Source organism: Phyllostomus hastatus, unplaced genomic scaffold (assembly GCF_019186645.2).
Source record: "Phyllostomus hastatus isolate PE091 unplaced genomic scaffold, TTU_PhHast_1.1 phas_contig_64, whole genome shotgun sequence".
Classification (NCBI taxonomy): Eukaryota; Metazoa; Chordata; class Mammalia; order Chiroptera; family Phyllostomidae; genus Phyllostomus; species Phyllostomus hastatus.
Window position 1 is genome coordinate 3,792,897 of NW_025333928.1, and position 9,975 is coordinate 3,802,871.

The following is a 9,975-nucleotide window of genomic DNA, read 5'->3' on the forward strand; positions in this document are numbered from 1 at the left end:
AGAGTCCCAGCAGTGGAATCGCAGGGTCAAAAGGCAGGTCCATTTTTAGTTTTCTGAGGAAGTTCCATACTGCTTTCCATAGTGGTTGTACCAGTCTGCAGTCCCACCAACAGTGCACTAGGGACCCTTTTTCTCTACAACCTCTACAACACTTGTTGTTTGTTGCTTTGTTTATGATGGCCATTTTGATTGGTGTGAAGTGGTATCTCATTGTGGTTTTAATTTGCATCTCTCTGGTAGCTAGCAATATTGAACATCATTTCATGTGTCTTTGGATTTTCTGTAGGACAAAATAAATTTCATTAAAGCAAAGAAGAAACAGGCACAGAGAAGCCAAATGTCTCCTCTGAGGTCAGGAAGGACTCAGGAATCCAACACTCAGATCTCTTGCTACCTAAATTAGGAGGAATGCTTTGTTCCCAGGACCTCTCAGAGCCAGAATTCCACCAACCCAAATGTTCGGTGTTCGCAAAAGCTTTACAATGCTATAAAAAGAATCTGAGAAATATGCCGAATTGGAGTTTTTGCCTAAGCAGACAACTTCAATTGGCCTTGGCCCCTGTTCCTGATTGTTCTGTTCCATAGATCCATTGTTTTAGTTCACTCTGTGGTTTCTACTAGAATATTCCAAAACCATTTTAAGTTGTAAGGGGAGAGGAGGATGGGATGGCAACCTCTGGCATACAAGACCATGAAAAGTCCTAGTGTAATGTGGGGTGGTTGTTTTTAAAATTTAAGTGGTATGTGTATTTTATTTAGCTATTTTTAGAGTCAGTTTTCTGATTATAAAAGACTTACGTGGCATTTCTGAAAAAATTTGGAAGTCAAAGATTCCATATATATTTCTTGAAGATAAGCAGTTTAGTTAAAAACCTAATTCCCTAAGTCCCATTGGATTTTTGAAAACAACACTTTATAGAATTTATAGCTTTTCCAATTAATTAATTAGTAAATTAATTAGCCAAAAAATCTTTATTGAGTGCTTTTTTGTGTGTGTGCCAAGGCCAGTGCTGGGAATGTGGGTGAGATAAGAAAATGAAAAGCTTTAAACTAATAAAGGTCATATAGTCCCAGAGGGAGATCAGTCTAATGACAATTCAATTAATGATTGAGGTTTTGTTCCTTAGGGATGGCAGGAGTTGGAACAGGCAATAAATGTAGTATGAACAGGGAGACAAATGATCCCCAAGGTGATAAGAAAGGCTTGCAGAAAAAATCCAGTGGGGATATGTCTTGTTTTTCAGGCCACAGTGAAGGAAAGATGACTCTATCACTCTATCTACCTATCCACCCATCCACCCAATCATCCACCCAATCATCCACCCATCCATTCATCCATCCATCCACTCATCCAGTTAAAATTTTTCATTATACTTAAACAGTCTTTCTGAGGAATAATCAAAATGCAATAAATCTCACATATTTAAAGTGTGCAATTTGGTAAGTTTGGCATATGTATACACCAGTGAAACCATCACCCCAATTGATACAATGAACATGTTCATCACCCTGAAAAGTTTCCTCTTCTCCATGTATGTCTTCTCCCCCACATTCATAGGCAACCACTGCTCTGCCTTCTGTCAATACACAGTAGTTTGCATTTCATGCATTTTTATAAAAATGAAATAATAAAGTATATACTTACTTTTGATCTGGTTTCTTTCACTCCACATAATTATTTTGAAGTTTATTTGTGTTGTAGCTTGTATCAGTATTTCATTCTTTCTTGTAGCTCTGTAGTGTTTGGTATATGGACACAAATCAGTTTCATTTACCCGCTGGTGAATATTTGGGTTTTCTTCAGTTTGAGAACCATTAATAAAGCTGCTGTGAACATTTATGCACATATTTTTGTATAGACATATACTTTATGTATTTTTTGGTAAATCCCTCGGAATAGAATGGTTAGTTCATACGGTAGGTACATTTTTAACTTTTTAAGGAACTGATAAACTGTTTTCCAAAGTAATTGTACATTTTTACATTTCTACCAGCAGTATATGAGAGTTCTGTTTTCTCCAAATCCTCACTAACACTCTGTATGACCAGTCTTTTAGGTTTTAACCATTCAGACACATAGGTAAAGGAGTGAACATAGAAATAAAATAAATAACATAGAAGAAAGATAACTGGTGAGATGCCCAGGTCTCTGAATCTCTTTGTCTGTCTAAAGCTCCTCATTCTTAGCAGTTTTAGGGAAAAAAACTTGATCTTTGCCCTAGTCTCACCCTCATTCCTATGACTCTACTCCATCCTTCAAATCTGGTAGCTCTCCCTACTTTGCTCAGATGCTGTCTGTTTTCCATACCAGATTGTTTTCACCCATGCTATTCCTCAAACCAGAATGCTCCCAGCAATTCATTTCTTCTACACCCACCCTGTTGTTCAGTGGTTGAGTGTTGCAATGAAGACTGGCCTGACTGTGTGCATTGGTTAGGTGTGTTATCAGTTGATCTCAGCCTGCTTCAACTGATCCTTAATACCTCTTGGTTATCTTTTTATTTTTTAAGCTATGAGAAATTGTCTATTTAAATAACATAGCTGTTTCTGCTTTTTCCTCCTGCTTCCTGCCCTTTCTCAGCATCTATTTTATTGATAAAACTATGCCATGTAAGCCCCTGAGATGAATTATCTAAATTATCACAATAACTCATATGAAGTTGGTGCTAGTAGTACCCTATTTTCCATATAAGACAAGTGAAGCTCAGAGAGCTAGAATTTGAATCCATGTCAGTCTGATCCGCAAGTTTAAGCTCTTACTCACTTTAATGAAAAAATAGTTTAGATTCTTTAATGCACCCACTTCTTATGTCTGCTTAACCTGTAGATATCAAGAAGCTTCCATGCAACCCAACACATCACTAAGCTGGTTTCCCCATTGACCTGGAGGCCCTGTTGCTGGGTGTTCCTCCCATTTGACCCTGTCTGGCATCCCAGGCTGCTGGCTTTCTCATTCTCTTTGGAACTCTTCCCAGACTTTAAGACTTGGCAAACTCCTGGCTCACCAGCAACTACTCAAGCTTCTCTTTGATTTCCTGTCTTCATTCTTGCCCTTAAATATCAGCATTTTCTAATGTTCCATCTTGACTGTCCTTGCAAGGCCACACGTTCTCCCCAGATGACCTCATTTACTCATGTAGCTCCAACTGTCATCTCTCTATGAATGATTTCTCTATTAATGTTTCAGTTGCTTTACCTTTTATTTGATGCTTCTGGTATGTATTCCCCACCACTTGAGTGTTCTGTGGATATTTCAAAATAAGCTTGACTAAACTCAATCTCATCTTTCCTGCAATACCCTCTTCATTACATACATAGCCTAGCAGAATAACCAACCAGCTAGTCTGGAATTTAGTTACCAAATTCTGTTGACTTATCTAAGATATCACTAATAATTATTTCTCTGGATAGACTCATGTCCCAGCTCAGTTTCTTATTACTTGTTGATTGAACTATTGTAATAATTTCTTAAAAGTCTCTCTGCTTTCAGTATCTCCATTGTTACCCTTACCCACAAAACTAGACCCATTTATGATATTTTCCAGTTTGAATTCTTCTCACTGTATAGTTAATAAATACCAGATTTATTGGACAAGCATTCCATGATCTCATATTGCCCAAAGTTTGTTTAATTATTATTAAAAGTAATACATACTTGGTAATTATAACATTTTTTATGAAATTTTTCTTTAATTGTTTGACATAGTGTATTACAGTGATAGATATTTGATGTTAATCTATCCTTGTGTTTCTAATGTAGGTGTATGAGTATTATTCTTTGACAAACTCATGGACTTAATTTTCTACCAATTTATTTAAAATTATGTATCTGTATTTTAAGTGAATTTGTGCATTGCTTTAATTTTTATGTTTTTAAAAACCAGACTTAAATAATAAGGTGAATGCAATTTCATAAATGTTGTTCAAGACTTGTGCCCAGACTGTGTGACAGGGCAGTGAGGTGAGTTGTGTGGCCTTTAGCCCTTCATCCTTGGCTAAGGAAATGGCCAACAAGTACAGTATTGTCTTCAAACAAGAGAAAACCCATGATGATGCCATTTTGTCAGTGGCCTTGAAGACAAACAAGAAAGAAAACTCTGAGGCAGTGGTCACAGGCTCCCTGGACAACCTGGTGAAGGTCTACAAATGATGTGATGAGAAGCTAGACCTGCAGTGGAGTCTGGAGGGACATCAGCCACAACCTGCCCATTGCTGCATCCAGTTCTCTTGATGCTCACATTCATCTTTGGAACTTGGAAAATGGTAAATAGATCAAGTCTATTGTTTCAGGACCTGTGGATGACTGGACTTTGGCCTTTTCCTCTGATTCCCAGTGTTTAGCTGCAAGTGAATATTTTTGGTGTGGAAAGTAGGAAAAAGGAACATTCTTTGGACATGAGAGGAAAATTCATTCTTAGTATTGCATATAGTCCTGATGGGAAGTATCTAGCCAGTGGAACCATAAATAGAATCATCAGTATTTTTGATATTTCAACTGGAAAACAGCTATATACACTGGAAGGCCATGCTATGCCCATTTGCTCCTTGACCTTCTCCCCAGATTCTCAGCTCCTTGTCACCACTTCAGATGATGGCTACATCGAGATCTATGATATACAACATGCCAACTTAGCTGGCATGCTGAATGGCCATGCATCCTGGGTGCCAAACATGGTGTTTTGTTCTGACAACACTCACTTTGTTTCTAGTTCATCCTACAAAAGTGTGAAAGTCAAGGATGTGGAGATGAGGACTTGTGTTCATGCCTTCTTCGATCACCACGATCAGGTCTGGGGAGTAAAATATAATGGAAATGGCTCAAATATTGTGTCTGTCAGAGATGATTAGGAAATTCACATCTATGACTGTCCAATTTAAACATCAAAGTCTTCCATGCTAATGCTGCAGAGAGAATGTACAGATTACATATAACATTCCTTGTCTTTGTAGCTTGTTTCAAAGAAATATAGCATTTATTATAGCAGAAATGTAAACTTTGCAGATACAATATAAACCTTTTCATTGTTTTATTGAAAATGCTATTTATAATGTGTTCTTAGTGCAAACACCAGATTCTTGAACATGTTCTTTTTCTGCGTGCCATTTTACTGGCACACAGTGAGTGGACTCGGCATTGCATGAAAGCAAGTGTCTATCTCCCACAGAGATCCAGGTACGTACTGAACTGTCTGTATTAGAAATACAGACTCACCCTGAGATTCCAGAGCATTGAGTTGTGCAAAAGCTGTGATGAGGAAGATGATGTATTTCAGAGTAGGATCCTCAAGGAAATGTTGGACTGGCGGGGGACATCCTGCAGTCCTTCCTATCTGGGCATCCTCCTATTTGATAAACTAGTAATAGTCCCTGACACACTCGCTGTTTTACCTTACTAATTTCAGAGAAGTCTCTAGCTCACTAGTGGGCATGACTGCCTTAACAATGTATAGATAGGCTCCTGCCTGCACCCACTGTTGACTGCTGTCCCTCCCATTGTCCCCATGCACCTCTGCCTGAGACTGGTCTACATGTGAATGGAAAGTCTAAGTAGCTGGCACTTGAGCTTGCTTTTTTATTGATTATAACTTCACATGCCTATAAGCCAGGCCCTGTGCTCCTGCTTCTCTGTCTTGCCTCTATGTCTTGCTTACCCCCCTGTGACCACAGAGACCTTGCCAGGTCCTCATCCTGGAATGGTCCTCCCTCAGAATGTGTTCAGGGAGCTTCTCAGGAATGAGGCTCCCTTACTCCCTGCCACCCTTTCCCATTACTCTTGTTCTTTATAGCAGTTGTCACTGCCTACTGTTTGCACCTATTCCCCAAATGAAGCTCCATGAGTGGGCACTTCATTCCACTATATCAACAAGCTGGCACTTAACACTGTTTATTTGAAGTCCAGAAAATAAAACACCAAAGCCCTTTGTCCCTCTCTCAAAAAACCATACAGGTTCAAGATAGAGGTGGGCAAGATGTGAGGCCCAGGGGAATGGCTGGTGGCTATATGGAGGTTTCATGTTTCTACTGGTGGGGGCCTGCAGGTTCCTTGTCTTCTGACCTGCATCTCCAGCCCAGAAACAAGGATTCCCCTACAGGATGTCACATTCTCCCACCTAATCCTCATTCGTTTCTGGGACCCCAACTATACACATTTGATCAGCTCTCCAGGGTTCATGGACTTTTCCTTAAACAACTACCTTGTAAATCACACAACCTATTTCAAATACCAGATAACTGTAAATAAAAGATTTCCCCCACACCATACACTTCTGGTCATAAGAAACATCAATCTGTTGAGCTCAGGCTCAGTAAAAAGTAAAAACAAAAAAGAATCCATAGCTATAGATCTATGTTAGCCTTTCCTGTGGTTTTAATAACCTTTGTTCAAATACCAATAATGAAAGCATAAACCCTTCCTAGTACAGAGAGACCCTTCTCTTTCATTTCAAAATCCAATTTCTTTCTGGTGGGATTTCTCTTTACCAACTCTAAAGATAACTGTCTTTTTTTCTTTTAAACATTTCTGACTTAGAAAACTGGGAGGTAGCACAGCTGCTGGCAGCTGGAACCCACAGAACCATTTCTTCACTCTTTCAGTCTTTCATTTGTGCACTTCAAATGATTACAACAACACAAACCAAGATAGAGAGCCTGCTGTGTCCTATGTACTTAGCACAAGGTCCATTACTAGTGCTCACCATAATCTTGGGCAAGTAATAAATTAAGTCATATTTTTACCTTTGGGGTGCTCACAGTTCTGTGGATTTGCCCATCAACAACTGAGTGGCCATGGACACTTCATCTGTGCCTCAGTTTCCCCTTCTGTGAAGTGAATAACCATACAGGCCACAGAGTTGTGAGAATTTAATTAAATAGTGCATGTAAAGCTCTTAGAAAGTATCTCATGCATAGCAAGTAACAATGCTCAATATATCTTATCAATGATGATGATAATAGTGATAGTGATGATGAGAGTGATGACAAATGTATGCTCTTCTGTGAAAACTTTGAGAAAGGAACCACTGAGTTGATGTTGAACTAGGTCTGAAAGGGTTGAACTAGGTCTGAAAGCAAATAAGTGATGTTGGTAGTGGCAGCATTGGGCTGAGTAGTCAGGGGAAGGCTGCTTTGAGGAGGGGATGTTTGAGCTGATACCTGAATAGCAAGAAGAAAGGACCCTTCTTCTTGGAGAAGATCTTGGGGAAGAGCCCCCAAGCAGAGGAGACAGGAGGTGCAGTGGCCTTGAGGAGGAATAAAGTCTGGTTTGCTTGAGAAACAGCAGGGAGCCAGTGTGGCTGCAGCAGCCTAGGCAGGAGGAAAGGTGGCAGGAGAGGAAGTCAGATCATACAAAGTCCTGTAAGTCATGGCAAGGAGATTGGATCTTATTTGCAAGTGTTGCAGGGTCTTAAGAAAGTGTGTGACATGATCTGACTTTAAAAGGGTCACACTATAGAACATAGAATGGAAGTAAGAAATTAAAAATAGGAATACCAAATGATTCAGCAACTCCACTTCTGAGTATTAATCCAAAGAAAGTGAAATCACTATCCTGAAAAGATATCTGCACCCCATGTTCATTGCAGCATTATTTCCAAGACATGGAAATCACCTAAGTGTTCCCCGATGGGTGAATGGATAAAGAAAATGTGATATATACATGGTGGAATACTATTCAGCCAGAAAAAAGCAAAATCCTATCATTTGTGACAACATGGATAGGCCTTGAGAACATTATGCTAGGTGAAATAACTATGATCTCACTTATATGTAGAATCTTTAACACACACACACACACACACACACACACACACACAGCCGTAGAAACAGAGATTAGTGGTTGCCAGAGGTGAGGAGTGGGAGTGTGGGTAAAATGGGTGAAGGGAATCAAAAGGCATAAACTTCCAATTATAAGATAAATAAGTCCCAGGGATTTAATGTGTAGCATAATAATGCTGTATTGCATATTTGAAAGTTGCTAAGAGAATAGACCCTAAAAGGGTTTTTTGCAAGAAAAAATATTTGGAACTATGTGTGTTGACAGATGTTAACTAAACTTGTGGTAATCATTTCACAATATATACATGTATCAAATCATTATGTCATACACATGAAGCTAATACAGTGTTATATGTCAATTGTATCTCAATATAAATAAATAAGGTCACTCTGACTACCACGTGGAGAATCAACTGCAGAAAAAAGACTGGAAATGTGAATAGAGTATTTCTGGCAGAGACGATATTTCAGGGGAGTGAAGGGGCACAGTCAAAGGCCTTAATTTGGGAATGAATGTTGTTTTGGGAAACAGAAAAATTTCAGGGAAGTAGGAAGCTAGTATGCTTGGAAGAAAATGGGTTTGCAAATGTAACTTGGTCCTGGATTTTGAAGGAATGGACATTCCAGAGTGTTTGGACTTTAGCGTGAAGAAAAGATTCTAGAAAGTTATTTAAGCAGGAGATTGATAAGAAATATCAGTTGGTCAGTATCCAATCAGCAAAATACAAAGGAAAAGCTGATAAACCAACTGAGGGATGGTATAACAGCTTACAAGTTCTCAACATCAGGAAGCAAGTACCACTGTTTGGGCTGGTGGGAACATGAGGAGGAAGTGGTGTTACCAGAGTCCAAAAGCTGGAGCTGTCCAGTAGGAAGTAGATCCATGGTGGGAGCTGTCCAGCTGAGCTCAAACCCCAGAAGAGAGGAAGAGCTGCCAGATTCACTGCTTAAGGCAGAGAGAAATACCCTCCCTGATTTCTCTCCCTTCTGCCCTAGATCCCCACCAATGCTTCCCATTGGCCAGACCTGATCAGAAGTCAGGTGGCAAAGAACTGAGAAGCACAGTGTGCAGGAGAAGGGCAAGGACTGTTTGTGGGTAAACAGGACATGGCCACCCACAGACCAGCTGTGGCATTGAGGGAGATTGCAGTGGCAGCTGTGTGAGGAAAGGTGGGCCACTGAAATTACCACAGAATTCTAAAAAGTCCAGGATGAGAATGTGAACTTAGGCAAAGGCAGTAGAAATGGAGAGAAAGGGTCAGAGCAATGACAGCATTTGGAAACTTGATGGCTTTTACAGATCCAGGTGCCATTTTTGGTGTCTTCTGTAATAACACACCTCCCATGAAAAAGATGCTGTTTCCAGACTTAACAAGTAAGCCTGGAGAACTTGTGCTGGTGATTGGAACAGGCATTAGTGCTATGGTTACTCCTCAGGTTCCAGCCTTGAAATCCTGGAGGGAAGTAACTCAGGCCTTACTGGATGCTGCCATTGATTCTGAACTTCTAAGTCATGTGGACCATGACCATTTTCACAGATGTCTCCATGAAGACGAGAATCCTGTTCATGTTGTCCAGGACCTTTTTCAGAAACTCTCTACTTGTATTAGCACTGTTGAAACCATAAGATTCAAGGACTGTATATATGCAGAATTCCGTGGCTTTGTGTCAAAGATAGGACTCTGGAAAAGAGCTGCTTCAGTCAGTTCTCCACCTGATGGAAAATGGAACCCTGGTATTGACTAAAAGTCTCAACATTCTCCTGGAATTCTATGCAGCAGATCAGGGAAAATAATTTGAATCCATTGACTTTACTGATGAAGAAAATGTCCTAGAGTGGGCACAAGAGAAGTGAAAGCTGAGCATGTTATGTATCATGAGGTCTATACCAACTGTAGTGGCATGTCCTTTCATCCAGATGGGTATCAGTATGTGCTCAGGAACATTCAAGTTATGAGAGAGATTCAGAGACTTATGAAAACAAGTCATTTCTTTTTCTGGGTTGTAGCTGGAATGGATGACATCACTTTCCAAGCCCTTTTTCTGGAGGCTGTCAAGCATAAATCTGACCTACATTTCATGCTGGCTCAGAAGGGAGATGTAGATGAGTTCAAGAAACTTTGGGAAAGCCTGCTGGACAAAGGAATTTACCTTGTTCCTTATGGAGATGAATATGCTGATCTTCCAGAATATTTCAAGTGA

At 39.8% G+C, this 9,975-nt stretch overlaps 2 pseudogenes; both read left to right on the top strand.

Annotated features, from left to right (window-relative positions):
• The first annotated feature begins 4,003 nt into the window (after window positions 1-4,003).
• Window positions 4,004-4,878, top strand: LOC123825673 (annotated as a pseudogene).
• A 4,161-nt stretch (window positions 4,879-9,039) lies between these two features.
• Window positions 9,040-9,975, top strand: LOC123825431 (annotated as a pseudogene).